At 32.2% G+C, this 18760-nt stretch overlaps 1 long non-coding RNA gene across 1 annotated transcript; it reads left to right on the top strand.

Annotated features, from left to right (window-relative positions):
- Positions 1-3416: 3416 nt before the first annotated feature.
- LOC107896064 (uncharacterized) lies at positions 3417-4305 on the top strand. The gene is made up of 2 exons (XR_001683573.1): positions 3417-3530; positions 3895-4305. It is a non-coding gene; the product is annotated as an uncharacterized lncRNA (long non-coding RNA).
- Positions 4306-18760: the final 14455 nt, after the last annotated feature.

Genomic DNA, 18760 nt, shown 5'->3' with positions numbered 1-18760 from the left:
TTCTTCACGTCGGGGTGCGCTAAGACTAGATCCCTCAGGTTCCTCCAAGGAATGCATTTACAATCTCCTTTTTGTTTGATCCGGGTTGTCACCCACTGTTCGCTCATCCCTGTGAGGTTCATTAGCTTTTTTGAAAATGCTGGGACGTTAGCAAGTCTGGCATAAATTCTGTCAACCTGAATCTTTGGGCAATGGAGCAAGGTCGTGTATTCTTCTATAGTAGGTACCAAATCTACTTTCCCGAAGGTGAAGCAACTGTAAGCAGAATTCCAATATTGGGCAAGGGCTCGAAACAGGTGTTCATCTACCTTGACATCGAGCAGATAAGGTAAATCACCGTAATGACAATAGAATAGCTGTTTGACCTCGTCATCCCACTGACCCCAAATTTCTTTCATCTCTTGGAGATTATTCTGAGTTACGCTGATCCGAGTAAAATTCCACAATTCTGACACGTACCCCTCGGTAAGACTATCACCTTTCTCTTGTTGTGTTGTCTCAGCCCATATCCGGACAGCCGCGTTGTCTTCTACTTTATCAAAAAACCCATTTTCCATGATAAGCTATCTATTTAGGAACCGAATGCGAATCAACACCTTTTACAATGAAAATGCCATGCAAATACAATCAAAGTAAAACAAAGCAAGTCAGTAATTTATACGCAGTTCGAAGCAAACAAAGAATAATAAATATAGCACTTGCTCAGGTGATCACTAGGGTTTCGGAGTGGCTCTACCTAGGGCGGGTTCTTAAGGCTCGCTACATGGGGTTTAGTTCTAGAGTAAGGGTACCTGAACCAGCAGATTCCTCAATCTTCACCCATTATAGGCTCATACAGACCGAGTTTAGTTCAGGGAATACATTTCCCTATGGCTGCACGGAGATGAAAATCTCACGAAGACATAGGTACGGATGTATCCCGAAAGCGATCCACTATCCTGCACGGAGGTGAAAACCTCACGAAGGAGTAGTTTCTCACTCCCACTTAAAGGGGTGTGACCACAGCGGCCATGCAATGCAATATACAAAACTATTTAAAGATTCAAAAAAACGCAGCAGGTATTGTACCACAAAAATAGCTGATGAAATGTAATGAAAGGATCGCATTTCAAAACCAAATTTTTAATTTTCGATAAAAAGACAAGAGTTAATCAACTTGTGGCTTGACTCTCTCATTCGTGTCCCTAGTGGAGTCGCCAAGCTGTCGTAACCATTTTTTTGGTAAAACTGTAGTCGACCTGGGTTTTGAAAATGAACAAAAAAAAAACGGGAGTCGCCACCGATCCATTTTGACTAGGTGTGATCGGGTCACCTCGTTAAAGTGGTTGTTTTTAATAAATAACTTGATTTATTTAAACAACAATTTTGGTCTACATAAATCAAGAAAACAGGTTCGGGAGTCGGTTACGCACGAGGAAGGATTAGCACCCTCGATACGCCCAAAATTGGTACCTAGTTGATTAATTAGTGTCTTAGTGTCGAAGATTGAAAACTTCGAAAACTTTTGAAATACGATCCTTTTTTTTTTGTAAAGTGAACATTCAAATGTCAAAGACATTCTCGTCTCAAAGCAACGACATGTTATATCCAGTGAGTTAGGATACGGCATTTCGAACTTTTAAGAATGAGCTTGCCACTTAAAATAAATATATTTTGACCTCTTTTAAAAGGATATTCGGTTAGTTAGGGCGAATGAGGAAGATCGAGACCCAGTAAGTTAGGGCACGTTCCCTTGAATTCCCGAACACCGAACATTGCCTTTACTTGTAAAAGATCTTGTTTCGAAGTTTCGAAGTGTCATACCCAGTAAGTTAGGGCACCACGCTTCGTATCTCCGAAAACAAGCATTTTTAAGACTTGTATCGTGATTTAAAAAGAATATTCCGTTATTTAGGTTAAATGAGAAGAGTCGAAACCCAGTAAGTTAGGGCACGATTATCTCAAATTAACTAATAACGGATTTTGCTTTTATGAAAGAATTGTTTTAATATATTGAGCAAGAAATAACGCGATTTATAGTAAAATGTAAAAGCATAATATGGTATTAACACGTATAAGAACAGAATAATAGGTGTGGCTATGTCGAAGATAATAATATGAGCAAGTATAAAAGGCGAAATAATATTGAAGCTTAGAAATATGTGAATGTAAACATGTACGTGAGGAAGATGAAGTAATTGAATGCGCAAGAAAATAAATAGATAAATGTAACAAAAATGGCAAAGTAAAATGAAAATGATGACGACAGTAGTACATACATATATGTATTAAAGTATATACATAATAATAGAAGTAATAAGAAATATATGAGAAAAAGTATATATATACATAATGATAAACATTCAAAAATGCATATGCATGGCGTATATAAAAACATATACGTAATATAATAAAATATATAGTATATATACATGTTAGTAATAATAATAATGATGAAAGTGATAATGCAATAGTGACGGCAACGAAAGATATAATAGCGATAGTAACAATACAAAGATAATGATAATACTAAAAACATTACATAAACATATATTGAAAATAGATACATGTATAACTAATAACACAAGCGATATATGCATACTATATATAAAGGCATATACGATATATATATATTAGAAATGGTAATAAAAAAATAATTATTAGTAATATTATATAAATATATAATAAATAAATACCTAATAATATTAAAGGCATATACATAATATATACATAGTATACAAAACAGAGCATACACGTAATATATCAAAATATATACATAGTATTAAAAGGGAGGAATATTCATATATATACCTATATATAAAAAAATAGACAAAATATATTATTAACATACATATGCGTTAATAAGAATAGTAATATTGAAACTATTAATAATATTTTATAACATATTTATATAATAAAATGATAATAGTGAACTATTAATAAAAATACAACAATAATAAAATATGATATTATAAATAATATTAAAATTAAATTAGAAAAATGAGGAAAAGTAAAAAAAGGATGAGATTGAATTAACAGTGGAATTTTGAGGCGAATTTCAAATAAATGAAGGAAAAAGGGAATTAATTTGAACACACGAGCAACCAGGAGGGACCAAAGGAGTAAATATCCCGATCTACCAAAACGGCACAGTTCGCAAAGGTACCAAATTGAAAACGAAGTAAATTTTTAGAGCCAAATTAAAATTAAATAAGACTCAATTGTGAAGCCTTGGAAAAGCGGAAGGACTGAGGGCGCAAATAACCCCTCAGTCCAAAAACACGCGGACCCTGGGCATAGGTGGGTCGGGTCCTCGGGTCATTGCCTGAAACGGCGTCGTTTCTGTGTTTTAAACTGGGCAGCAAAACAGTGCCGTTTTGGTAGGCTATAAAAGCTTGAAAATTCCTAAAAAAACTTCATTTCAGCTGCTGAGGAGAGAAAGAAAGGGAGAGAGAGGGGAGAGGGGCGATTCCCGGCCAGGGGGCCGGTCACCAGCCAGTCGCCGGAACGCCGTGCGCCACCGTCGCACGGTGGCCGGAGTTTCGAAAATGGTAAAATTTTCTCCCCTTTTTTATGTTATTTTTTCTTTGTTTTAAGTGTTTATAATATAGGTATATATACATGCAAATAGAAAATTTGAAAAATGGAAAAGAAAAAGAAACAAATCAAAAAACGCACGGGATGTAATCACCTTAGTTCTTTAGGTATCCGATTCTTGGTATTTGTTTCCCGATTTAGTTTTTTTCTTCGATTGGCTGCTTTGTGTTTTTTGAATCACTGATTTTTTGTTTTAAAATCAAAATGCTTCCTTTTTCATTTCTCTTTTGTGCCGACTGTACAAAGGTTTTAGATTTGGCTTTAAATAGCCATTTACATGCCATTTGCTTTCTGTCCACTCTCGTTTAATGCTTGCAGGTGAAGAGGCGATGGAGCAGAGGCCACTTGCAGGAGATGTGACTAGGGGCGGTGGGGATAGGTGATTTAGGGTTTCAAATTTTGAAACCCTAAATTTTTGGGCTAGTTGGGTCAGATTGGGATTAGTTTTGGGTAGGTTTTGGTTGTTTGGGCTTCTGTTAGGTTTAGTGGGTTGTGGGTTTTAGGCTAGGTAGGTTTTAAGGATTTTGGGCTCAAAATTGGGCTTGTACAATAACCATATTAACTTAGTTTAAATTTCGAACTTGGATCGCCTTTAATCTATCATAAGATAATGGTTGGATTTGAAAAACATGATAAGGCATTTAGAAAATCCCTCTTTTAGTCGATTGATCTCTTTGAATAAAGGAGTCAATATGTAATTCAAATTCTTCAAAAGTCTTTCTAAACGAAGTTGCCAATCTCGTTCTTTATTTAGATATATTACCTATAATTGTTGCTCATTAAAAATAGAAAATCAACTTTTAAAAAATACAAATCAAATTTCCAATCAAATAATTTACATTTTTGCCATTACTTTTTTGTTCTTAAATATTAAAAAGGATTACAACATGAAATTGCAACTAATGTTCCAACACATACAGATGTCAATACTATATATTATCGAATAGAAATCATAATGGAATTTTTAATTTTTTTTTGAAACTTTAGTACAAGAGTTAACATGGGATCAAATAGGGACTTTTCATTAACTATAGTTATAAAATATTATTTTTCAGAGATACCGAAGTTGCACCGCACTTTTTTTTGGTAATCACTCCGTTAATTATCCTAAATATGGATGGTTTTTATTTCAGCGGCCTTAAATTTTTCTTTTTTAAATTTGGTCCTTAAAAAAATTGATAAATTAATTATTTTATTGTTAAATGGTAATAAAGATTAACGATGCATTTTCACGTTAGTCACTCTAAACTTAGAGTATGTTACTTACTAAACACTCTAAATTGAAGTCATTTCTATTTTGGTCACCCCAAATTTTTTTATACAAATGTACCGTTAGTCTTTTGTTAACCATTTAACAATGGGGTAATAGACTTAATCAATTTTTTGGAGACCAAATTAACAAAAAAAAAATTGAGATGACCAAAATAGGAATAACTCATATTTAGAGTGACTAACGGTGTTGTTTATCTGATTTTTATTTGTATTTCGATATTTTGGCCTAATGTCAAGATTAATGTCCTGAGAATTTTGAAGCTCCAAACTTAAGTCTCACCTTGTGTAAATGTGTAGGTTCTCTTCAAGATTTATTCTAACTAATTAGTTAGTTAATTTGAAATAAATTGAGTCAATTATTTAGTTTAATGTTTGTAATGATTGATTCTATTGGAACTGTTCTAACTTAAAAAAAAAATCTCTTTCTCTATTATATTTAAATTCTTATTATGTAATATTTTATAATAAATAAATTTCAACATATTTATATTGCAACTGTATTAATTTTTTAAATTGATTGAGTCATATTTATTTTATTTTTTAAAATTGATTGAGTCATATTTATTTTATTTTATGTGATATGGTATTCATATATAAAGTTATTGAATTTAGGTGGCATTGAAGTAAGGGTTAATGAACTATTTGGTACTATATTTGGTTTTAATATTTAGTTATTGATATTTTTTATTTTAATTAAATATTTATATTTTTATTAAAGCATATATGTTAAATATTTACTAGGTCACATGATGTTTAATTTAAATGCTAAATCGAATATTAAAACTTAACTTAGATACTAAATTAGAATAAAAATTTAAATATTAAATTAAACATTAAAACTAAATATAAATAGTAAATGATATATTAATGCAACAAGGCAAGGCACAATATGACAACTCTCTCAAGTACCAAGTTGTATACTAGTTGGTGGGCTCTTTATGGCAGTTCAACAAAACGTGGCCCTCAATTAATAAGAATTTTAACCACAATTTACACTTATTAATGAACAAAAAGGAAATGTACAACACAACCCGAATTTTTCTAATCAACTTAAAAATCCGTACAATTAATTTTAATTTAAATTCGGTACATTATGCTTTGATATAAAAGGTTAAAAATTTTCATCTATTAAATTTGGATTTCAAAATTATTTAAATTTAAAATAATTTAATTTTTTTTTAGAATTTAAATTTGAAATGACTTAAATTAAAGTTGAAATGACTTTAGAAATTCAAATTGACTCACCAATACAAAACCAACCCAATCCACTTAATAATATCTCTAAATTTATGCAAGGTATAAAAATAAATAATAATTGAATAAAAGTATAATTATTAGAGCCTGTTTAGAAAGCATGGGAGAAAGGGGTATGTCAATTAGTTATTAATAAAATGGCGGTGGATTTAATACTAAGAAATGAAAGAAGGGGAAGCCATTAGATAGGGTTAGAGATATGTAATTAGATGGCGAAGGGTTGGTTTGTGCCAAGAACAACAAATAAGGTTGTTGATGCTGTAGCCAAGGAGGTTAGAAGATGCAAAATTGGGTTAGTTGTTTTTGCTCAACCGCCTCCGGTGGCATATGATGTGGTTCTACAAGATAAGGGCTAAGCAAGTTAATTTTTAGTTTCTCCCTGTTGAACATTTTGTTTCAACTTCCTTTTGCTCTAAATAAAGTTACACTCTCTTGTAATTACAAAGAATTATAATTCCTTGGATGTGTTTGGCTAACAAAGTATAATTATATTTGAATTTCATATGTCATGTTTGGTACTACCTATTTGAATTACACAATTAAATAATTTATATATTTAAAAATATATTAATTACTATAAATAATTATTAGCACAATAAAAAAAACTAAACAAGTAACAAAAATTAAAATCAAATCATCATAACTATTTTCTTAGTTTAAAAAAGTAGTTGATGGATAGTACAATTACTAATAAAAATAACAAGAAAAATAAGAATCATATATATGCAATATTATCTACTTGTTCTAGTGTTCCATATTTGTTGGGTTATTCCACTTTAATATTTAACATAAGCTCATTTTCATTATATGTTTGTCCTTGATCGAGTTCATCATTATCAAAATATGAATATGTATCATTAAAATTATCAATATCTCTTTCTTCCATGTACTCTTCGAAGTATGGATCATCCAGAATCCACCTATGAATGAAGTTATAAAGTATGTGCAACATGATAGTACGATTCAACATTATTTTTTTTATGCTACTAAAGTGATTTTGTTAATATGAGAAACATTTTTCTAAAACGAAAAATGTCCTCTCAATCACATTTCAAAACCTCAAATGTCTCAAATTAAAGAGTTCGCAAGTCATCTCTAGTGCTTGTGTTTTGTCAAATGGTATTATACCCCACAATATGGTGCAAGAAAATATTTTATATTTACATAATTAGTATGTAACACCTTATACCTGGCTCGATCTCCGAGCTTGAATACTAGGATGCTCCACCACCGTTTCACTTCATGTTCATCTCAAAATGACATATTATAGCACATGCATCTTTTACATCGGTTATTAATTACGTAGCAATTACTCAAACTAAAAGTCATACATTCATTTTCTGTTGATAAATCATACCAAGAATTCATAAAATAGAATAATGTAGTCATTAAACATGCTTTAGGACCACTTAGCAAAATTTCTCAAACCTGTTACATAAGTATCGATACTTTCACATAAGTAAATATCGATACCACATGGAAAATCGATACCAAATTGGTATTATATTTTTCATAAATTTTGAATCATTGAGAACTATCGGTACCTTTTGAAAGGTATCGGTAGTTTACCCCCGAGTATCAATACTCAGGCTAAGGTATCGATACCAATTCAGTATTTTGACTCCCTGCACTTTTGCAATTATAAAGGTATTGATTTTAAAACTCGAATATCAATACCTCTACTTTAGACCACCAAATTTCAGCATACAACAACACAAAGTTCATACCAAAATGGTTCTAAGCAACATGCAACTCTTATATCATAAAATAAGCATCAAAATGTTCCCAAATAACAGTCTCAACATCACATTCAAGTCCACATGCATCCAACATAAATAGCAATGAATAATCCAAAATTTACTTAGCAAAACCCATATAAATGTCTACCACATTTCTTTAACTTTTATATCAAAAAAAAAACCAATAACACCTACTATAATGAATAAAGTCTTGCTTGGATCACTCCCTTAGAATCACATTGTTCACACTGGCACACAACTAGTTTGCAAAGTTTAAGAAAAGAATAGGTGAGCTTTAACAAGCTCAGTGAATGCTCAAAATAAGCACAATGTACACACACAGTGTCAAAGTTTAATCAAGAGCATACTACAACACATTCACAACCATATTCCATTCAAGTTAGAATTACATGTTCGTGCTTCATTTTACAATAATTCATCAAGACTCAAAAACATGTACATGCTTTAATAACCCACAAGTTTAACTTATATATTCACAGGCATTCACAAGTTACATGAAAACAACCCAACCCACATTTACATATGCAATTTACTATGAGAACATTCTAACATTTTCATGAAACTTAAATCAACCCATTTAACATATTATTCACAATTATAAGCATCCATCTCTTATTGTATTCTCATAACATATAAAACCATATTTAAAAGATAAATTGGCATTTGAGGCTATAAAGCATAAAAGTGAGCTCTATCATCACTCATCGAATACACATATCTCCAACACACCACATAAATTCATAGAGTCAAACATATCCCAAAAGCGTAGCATATAGCTAACACTCTCCAACACACCAAACATGTCTCATTGAATGGAGCTTAGCTTACATTCCCTTATCTCTCTAACATGTCCCAGGGCCTCAACACCCAAATCACATAACACATATATAGGTGAGTACTCACAATCTTATGGCATGCCAACTATATCCAATGGTCTCATAAGGTCACAAGGCCAGAATAGCTACAATATAATTGCACATTTTTAATTACTGATTTAGTGCAATCATCTCTGTTCATATTCATCAATTCACATCATAAACTTGTGCACAATGCATGCTTACTGAATTCACATCTAATTTCACTTTAAGTGCTAAAATAATGCTCATTGAGCCATCACATATCCAACTACATATATGAGTGCCCTAAATAAGTTTATCACATACAAAACGTATCACATTAGCATCATATTCCAAAATTCAACACTTACATACTTACCGACTTTTGCATACTTTCACTGTACATTTATATCACTAATGCAACATTGTCACTATCATTTGGCATATTTAATATGCCCACAACATAATATAATTTACAATAGTCATCACCCACGCCTCATTTCATAATATCACATCATAATAATTAATCCACAATTATTCACATAATCACATAATTTATCAAAATAAAATAAGGGAAAATAAAAAACTTACACTGGAAACTTAGGATAGGGTTTTAGGCTATTTCTAACCTCCCAATTAACATTATGAATTGTGTCTACAAGTAGCTATTCCAAACACTCACCGATTACGCTTTCGTCGAAAAGTCGAAAGCTTAAACTAGCTTTTCATTGCCATTTTCCTTGTTCGAATATGGTTCTAATGGTTTCGATGCTTCACACATTATAACTACACAATATACAAAATAAACAATCAGCCCAAGGACTCACTTTAACAATCAAAACTTAAGGTAGCTATAAACCTCATGAAACTGAAATTTCAACTAACAAACTTGATTTCCAAATATCTCGGTCTATACTTAATCTTTTTGCCTAAAATCTATTTTGTTCTTCTAATTATTCAAATTAAGTTCAGAAATATTCTAATCATGTTAAAACAAGTTGTAAAACACTTTAAAATAATGTTTTTATGCAAAATCCTGAATTTCACCATTAACGACCCAATTTTCAGCTTTTATTTAAAACATGCGGTTTAATGGTTAAAAACTTAGTTTTAGAGACTAGATAACATTAAAAACTCATAAGGAATCGGGTCGTTTCCTTAGATGAAGAAAATCTATACATTTGATCGAAAACTTGAAAAACTCAAAAGCTTGAAAATAGAAGAAACTATGGTGTTTTAGGTGTTTTTCTTAACTTCAATGGAGATTTATAGCTAGGTTGAAGGTAAAAGTTGATAAGAATTATGATTTGGAGTTCAAAATTGATTGAAATAGAAAGAGAGAGAGCAAGGGACGACAAACACAAATTTTGGGGTTGTTTTTATGAAGGGAGTTTTTTTAGCTTGAATTTTAAAATCCGGTTAAATTGCTTTATAAAAACTCTCAAATTTGACTCTTTTACAAATGAACCCTATTTTTAAAATTAAAGGTTTTTAAAACTCATTTTCATAAATTGATTTAATTTCCTAAAAACCATAGTGGAAACATTACCGAGATTCCTTGTCGTAAAATCCTGAACACTCTAAGGCTAAAATTCCTAAAATACCCTTGAAACTTCTGGGCCCAATTTTGGGGTGTGACATAGCATATACCATATCATATTAGGATTCTAATGCAAATAGTATCACACCAAAAAATATAGGGGATTAATTGAATTAATTGACCAAGTAAAGATCTAGGCCTAATGGTTAAGTAGCTAATGCACTCCCTAGAGCTCTTAGGTTCTATCCACTCCTCTCCTAATTCTTTTCTTTTTCATTGCAACAAACTAGGATGAAAAACACATTAGAATATATATAATTTATAGTAAAAAATTAGCAAGAAATGGGCAACAACCTAATGGTTTACATGGTTAACACCCTCTTACATGCTCAGGTTTGAGCCACCCCATCCTCAAAATTGACCCTTTTATATTCCTTTTAATTTTTATTTAAAAATTCAGGCCAAAACATTGGGAAATTTGCTTCTACTACCCTAGGGTTCCTACACCCTAGGTATTTAATCCCCCAAATGAACTAGGATTATATTTTCTTTTCAAATCCAAATAGGATTTTCCTTCCTTCCCTTATTCCTTCCCTCTCTTTTACATTGGATTTTACATATTTACTGTTGATAATTATTGTGTCTATCAAATCGAATCATCTTCTATTCCATTGTGTTTCTATCAATTTAGAAAATTTTCATCAATTCCATCTCTAACCTTACCAAGAAACGGTAAGTGCCTTCGTTTCATTAATCAAATTTTTGTATATTGTAATATCATTGTTACAGCAACAATCTTTCAATAGATTAATCCATCTTTTATGATTTTGTGTCGAAATTATCGATAATCTTGTTAGATCTTGATAAACTAACCTTAATCCGTGTATAAATGTCATTTGAAGAACCCGTTATAGGTGTACCAAACCAGCTTTAAGAGCAAGGAACTATGTTAGAGATTTCGAAAACATGTGTGTATTTTCTTACAAGCGAATCGGGATAAATTGTGCCTCGGAATAGGAACACATCGCCAACCACACGAACGTGTGGGCCATTGGCCCTCCTCACATGACCATGTTCCCCCTAAAAACCTTAGGAAATTCGATTCTTACATGGCCTAGGACCCTCCACACTATCGTATCTCCCTTGTATGTTGATTTTACGAACTCCACATGGGCACAATCTATCACACGACCTAACCACACGGCCATGAAACCCCTCCACATGGTCCAGGGCTTCCCACACAGTCCGGTCACACGGCAATGTGTCCCTTGATCCTTAGATTTTACAGTTTTGCCTAAAATTTTATGTTTTGTTCAATTTAGTCCTTGGTTAATTCTCAAACTATTTTTAGTATATTATCTCTCTCAATTAAGTCCATGCTATTATGAATAATGTGGAATCCATGATTTGAATGATTAGATTATTACTTTATGTGCATGATATGTGACTAATACATGCCTCTTATGACTGAATTACCGATAAATTATTATTGCTACTTGTATAACTAGATTACTGATTGCATGAATTGCATGTTTACTACATTAATAAACTGAATACATGAAAAACATGTTTACTGCTACTTTTGATATAAACACATGTTAAACATGTTTACTATTTTTGTACTGTATGGATCCTCGCATGTTATTCTACATTGCATGGGGCGAGATGCTTTGAAAGGAGAAAGTATTGACAGTTTTAACTGCAAACATTGGTGGTTTATCTACAAATTACTAACAGTGTTTATCTGTAAACCCGTTATGTATTCACAACTACTGGCAATGTATTAACGTGCAAGCACTAGTGGTTTATCCATAATTTTACTGACAGCTATTATCTGCAAACTTTTTTCTATACACAAGTACTGACAGTGTAATAACATGCAACACTGGTGGTTCATCCATAAACTGGAGTGTTCAGGATATAAGAGTTTCTAGGGAACTCTTATTGTAGAGAGTAATAGTGGGGACTTATTCTTACTGTTAAACTGAAATTGCGTTACATCAACACTTATACGCATGCTCGGATGAACTATCAATTTCTGCTATGCTATATGAATGTTACTGTACTAAACACTATTATTATATACTTGGTTTATTAATCTGTACTAATTTTCTTATGATGGAACCCACGCTAAGTGTCATAGCTCACTCCCCCTTTAATTTTCATCTTTAAAGATAATTCACCAGGTTAGGACGTGGACACGACATCCGAAAGGAATCAGCTTAGTTTTTAATTATTCATTTATTTAAACTCATTATTTGATTTAGTTTATTATTCGAGGACTATAGTGTTTTATTTCGAATTGTGGCATGAGACTTAAGATTTGGGTTTTACAGCTTATATTTTATTTTATTTTATCGAAATATGAATATTAACTAATTATGCATGAACCTTGGTTTTTAATAAAATTAAAAACTATTGTTATTATTATTATTATTATTTTTTCGCTACTAAATTATAAATAAGAATTTTGATTAGTAAATAAATAGGTAATTGATTGAGTTTTCTTCTAAAATAAGCAAATTCTTTAGTATGACCATTTTTAAAACTCTAATAGCTTATTGGGCCATTTTGGTGGCTAATGTAATTTTTTGAATTTAGGTCTAACATCTAGGTAGGATTTGGGAGTTTACGTTTGGTCATATCAGAGCCTAGTTTTCTAAATTTTGATCATAAAGAAAAATTTAATGATTTTGAATGCATGCATTAAAGGGGTATTTTGAGAAAAATCATGTCATAAGATTTTTGAAAAAAAATTGATTTTCTACATGAAATTGAATCCTAGACTCCAATGCCGGTCCTACTTTAGTCATTGCTACTTTTGAAACTTCAGATAAATTGTAAACTTTAAACTGTGAACATTTAAGAAGATTACTTGTCACTTCCCAAGTCTGGTGAATTTGAGATTTTGACGCTTGTGGTAAAATAATCTGTTTGGCGAAGTCTAATCCACCCATTTGTTTCTTTTGGCGCTATGTGTGGGCGTATAGTATCCGTCGTGTTAGTAAGTGAAGATTTTATTTCAGATTTATTTTGTTACTCAAAGGAAAAGATTGTGTTAAGTAAAAAAGAGTAATTATAGTATGAGTTAATGCCAAAGGTATAGTGCGCCTTGTTTGTCTGAAGTATTATGCTAGTTAGGTTTGTAAAGTGATCTGGTTGGGAGCCAACTGGATTGGCTGATTAAATAATATTCGTTCAGAATTCTCATTTATGTTTCTCTTAGAATCTATAAGCCATGAGGAAAGACAAGTTTTGAAATGTGTGACACTTGTTAATTTGCACTAAATAGGATGTTTCATATACATATGAGTGAGAAAGGTTTTGAAAAAGGTTTTTCTTCTACTTTTTGTGAGAGTACTTTTTGATTCTTTTTCTTAAATCTAATTGTATCTCTTCCTCATTAAGCTGGAAGCTATGGTTCTTAGTTAATGAGTAGTTATTCCAACTTTGGGTAAGTATTAAAACTCTGCATGTTTGATGTTTTGAAAGAGTAAGTCTGTTTGTGATATATGAACAGTAAGTTGTAAGTATAAGGTTTTTTCATGGGGGTTATCAGTGATTAAAATGATAGTAATTTGTATGTAAATGAGTTTTAATAGTGGTTTTATGTTTTGTAAGCAATTGTTGTTGCTGGTTCAAGAAGGATGGTTGGGTCTGGAACCTTGAACTATGGTAAGTGAGTATTAGGTGAGTGCTTATCTTGACTCTTAAATGTGAAATGTTTAAGAAGAAGTATATATATATACATATATAAAGAATAATGATATTTAAAGTAATCGATAAGCATATGGATATAATAAAGATGAGATGTGTGGTATGACGATATAAAAAATAATGTTTGGTTAGCATGCAGGTAAGGTATGAGATACGAGATTTATGAATTAGTAAAATGTGAAAATCTAGGTAAGTAAATGCTAAATAATGTCTCCTTGTAAAGCCTCTGGTAGGGCAGTTATATTGCTAACCAAACTAGTAAATCATAATATGAAAACAAGTGTAAGACCATGCGGTTGAGACCTGTGGCATCTTAATATGATTTGGAAACACTCATGGTGTAGCCTCCATTAAGATAAATATTGGATTGGCAGATCACAATACATGAATGTATGTATAAGTTCATGTGGTTGAGACGCATGGCAAGATATGTTTGTATGTATGTTCATGGTGTAGCCTTCGATAAAGTGTAAATCGAATTGGCAGATCATGATACATGAATTTATGTATAAGCCCATGAGGGAGAAACCCATGACACCTTCTGTGAGAATATACTGGGATAGTAAACACATGAATCTGTATGATGCCTCCAGGGAATATTCTGTATGACGCCTTTGTAGCGAATTCTATAAGTCACCTTTGTGACGTATTCTATTTGACCCTTGTGGCATACCTGCTAAGTTTGTATGATGTAATGTGATTATTCGCCCTTATGGTAAGTTCTGGATAAGTTTTGGTAATTCTTTGGTAAGTAATTCTATATTAAGGTTATGACACGTCTGAAGTTAAGGTGGTTGTGTAAGACCTGTGATGTAATTGAATAAGTCTAATAGGAATTCCTTAAATAGAACTGTGTATTTGTATGTTCAAAAAGAGTATCCACCATGATAATATGTTAGTTTAGCATTTGGGCGTATTCGTAGATATGAATAAGTATTTACTAGTCTAGTTTGCCTATAAAATGTAGGGTTGAATATGAAGTTATTTAGAATTCTGCCATAGCTGAGTTTTATTATATCTTCTTCTGGAATTATATGGAATCTAAGTTATTATTATCCTGAGTATTTGGGGTTCTTAAGTAAATTTATATGGAATTTATCAGAATGATTTGTATAGTTCATTATTAGTAAGAGATTGTGTGGTATTGAACGAGAATATGATTTAATTAGTAAATTGATAATATTCAAATCTGCGTTAGTATTCGCCAAAAGTGTATGTATCCACTAGTGATTAGTATTCATGAATAACCATTCTAGGTTAAAGTAAGAATGATGGGATAATCTGTATAAAGTGGGCTCTGAAGATATATTATTTAAAAAGTAATTTTGTATGTGTAAGAGAGAGAATTGGCATGCTTAGCATGGAAGTTGTTGTAAGTCTGAGCCTAAAATCTTAAAAGTATTCACCAAAATAGAAGTAAAATGTTAAGGATGGTAGTTGTGTACAAATATTCACTCGATGCTATAAATGTATCTGTCAAGGTAATTCTGAGTTAACTCTCACTAAGTTCTTCTGAACTTATAAAGGTTATGTTTGTGTTTCAAGTAGTGTGGTACAAGATTGCGCTAGGAGGGACGACACTAAGAGTACGCTAAGGAAACGACGGACTAGGTTATGATGCATACAATAGAAAAGTGGCGTATTATAGTAGTCTACCCTAAAAGTCGATCGTTAGATAATGTTTGTATTGTATTGAATTGTATTTTTTTGATGTAATATATTTTAAAATACTTACCTTTTTTTCTTCGACGGTATGTCTTTAAATGGAATGAGAACGAGAAATGTTTTAAATAAGAATGTTTGTCAACTATTTAGGTGCTTGCCTAAAGTGTGGGCCAATAGAACACATGGTGAAAGATTATCCTCATCAAGGTGGGTAAGAACAAACTGTGGCCTATAGTACGATCCAAAACCAGAGAATGGTTTAGTTGCCTCCGACTGGTAGATGTAAGCCCCAAAACCTGACCTAGATGTTATTTCCAAATCATGGAGATCACATAGGTCACCTATATGGCGATGCTACCCTATCATTTGTTGAAAACATGAAGTACCCATTCTTTTAGGAAAATGGAAATTTATCTTTGTTAGTTTTGGGAAAACATTAATTACTTAAATCAAACCTATTTAGGTCATGTTATTAGTATTAACATGGTTTAGAAAACATTTGACTCATCGTTCTTACAGAAAACTTTGTTATCTTTTATTACAGTGAAAAATTTGGTATTAATAGATTTATCATTTATGTTAGATATCATGCTTTGTCCAATTTTTAAATAATCCTATAAAAACCAAATCTATATGTCAAGTATGCATGCGTAAAAATCCCAAAGAAAAAGAGAAAAAAAAAACCCAACCACAATTGAAATAGATGTAGGGTCCAAAAACCAAATAAATTTAATTAAAACCCAAACCAAATAATAATAAAGTCTGAAGTCCGTTGTACGTTTGCATGCCATGTTTGGTCCTAGTCTTGAGCATTACCTGAGATGGTTGAAACCATGGGGTGAGCTAACTGGCTTAGTGTGAGTCAAGTCGATAAGAACATTCAATCATACATACAAATATCATTGACCATTATTACAATTGCAACACAAACATAACATAAATAATATCAATCATAAATGTCATGAACATATCATAATGCATAACGAAATCCTACCTAAACGATCTGCTACACACAACAAGTTCCCCAGAACTCGTTTGCCAAACTCCAATCATTGTGAGAAGAGCTCGATGTGGTTAAACCACGATATTACATAATGCAGTTATTCTTCCAATTAACATAAAATGCGATATAATTGAGACTCTCCTCATTACTCTTACTGTAGTGCACTGACGACATATATATGGACTTAATATGCCACCCTTACTCCACGAAACTCCTTCGTTAACCACAATATCCCACCCTATGCACATGTGATATGTCATACAAATTCCAATAAAAATGAATTTCTATTACATTATCATTTCAGTAGCATACTCAACATGCCCTCATATTATCATTCCCTCTCATTTAGCAAGAGCACTTATCAAACAGTCAATTTCACCATTAATACAGTGTCATTCAAACATGCCTTAATTTTTATATCATTTCATAAACATTTTTCTCAGTGCATGTATAAAAAACTTTCATTCTATACATTTCATAACATTTCACCCAATCATACATTTCATATACTCAAACTTTATTTTCATTTTGATTCATGATATCTGTAACACCCCTTACCTGTATCCTATGCCGGAACAAGGTTCAAAGTATCACCGGACTTAAACACAAAATAATATACAAAATTGAGACATAAATTTCCATCTAAATTTAAAACTTTTCATTTAGAAAAATATCGTCCTTAAAACGAGCCTACGAGGCCCAAAACATGCATTAAAAGTGGTTCGAGACTAAACTGAGAACTTTAAAAATTTTTAAAACACTTAGAAAAATTTTCATCAAAACAGGGTCACACGCCTCTGTCCCTAACCCGTGTAACTCTCTTTATGATGTCATGCACTAAAGGAAATCACACTGCCAATCACACGCTTGTGTGCTAGACCATGTGGCGAATTTAATATTTGAAAATTTTCATAAAATAGGGCAGACTTCACATGCCCTGGACACATGCCCATGTCCCTAGGCTGTGCCCTTCACACAGTTGAGACACACAGCCGTGTCTGCGCCTGTGTGGACAAAATAAGGCTATTTACCAAGCCATTTTGCCACCCTTACTTGCACCAACCTACACAACAACAAGCAACACCAATGCAAGCATAGACATACAACCAAATCAGCCACAAACAAAATATCAATACATCATTTGCACATACTAACATCTATCATGCATAAACATCACATACTCTCCTATCCATTCATGCCAATTTCATCTTCATGATAAACATCATCACATAAACATACCAATGACCAATAAGATTAATATTAGCCAACTTTCAATGGCCATATACAAAATGAATCATTAAGTATTACATTGCCAACACATTTGGCTAAACCAATATGATACATAACAAAATGACCAAGTTCCTATATATGCCATACTCAAAATATTGAAACGAGGTACATCCAAAAAAATCATTTGATGGTGTGAATCGAGCTCCAACGTCCCTCAATCCCTGAGCTAGCTTGGCAACACTATAAGAAATGGAAAGAATAGGGAAGGAAGCTTTAAAGCTTAGTAAGTTTGCATGCAAATCATAAGCAACATAAATCATACATTAATCATATAGCTACTCAACATAAGTTAACATAATTATCGTCATGTATCTTAGGGTTAACTTACTCATTAGCATTCTTACCTAGAGTTCATCTCATACTAAAGTCCATACTCATGAGTTTTACATACGTACCTGTACCAACTCATAACATAGTTGCATACTTTGTCTTCTTTGGCATACTCTTTGGATTACCCGTTAAACACTTGGAATGCTATTAGATACACGGGAAGTCTTGCACATAAGTGCCACATATGTAGCCAATGCTACCTCATATCTCATAACACATAAGGCTCGTACACGAGCTAATCATGAGCCTACTCACACAAGCTGTCAGTCAAAACATAGCTACACGGGCTACTCACACAAGTTGTCAAGTATCCGCAACACATGCCAGACTACCCAGCCCCTAGTAGGACGTACATGACTAGCAACCGAATTCACATAAATCACATAACTCATGATTTCCTAAACTATTCCTAAGGGTTCAACCGGGATTTTTTTCATCGTCGAAACTTCATTGAATAATTCCATAGAAATAATCGTACAATTTATCCAATATTAAGCATTAAATACATAATATAACT

Source organism: Gossypium hirsutum, chromosome A01 (genome assembly GCF_007990345.1).
Source record: "Gossypium hirsutum isolate 1008001.06 chromosome A01, Gossypium_hirsutum_v2.1, whole genome shotgun sequence".
Taxonomy (NCBI): Eukaryota; Viridiplantae; Streptophyta; class Magnoliopsida; order Malvales; family Malvaceae; genus Gossypium; species Gossypium hirsutum.
Note: the sequence above shows the minus strand (reverse complement) of the source record. Positions and strands in the feature narration are given on the sequence as shown.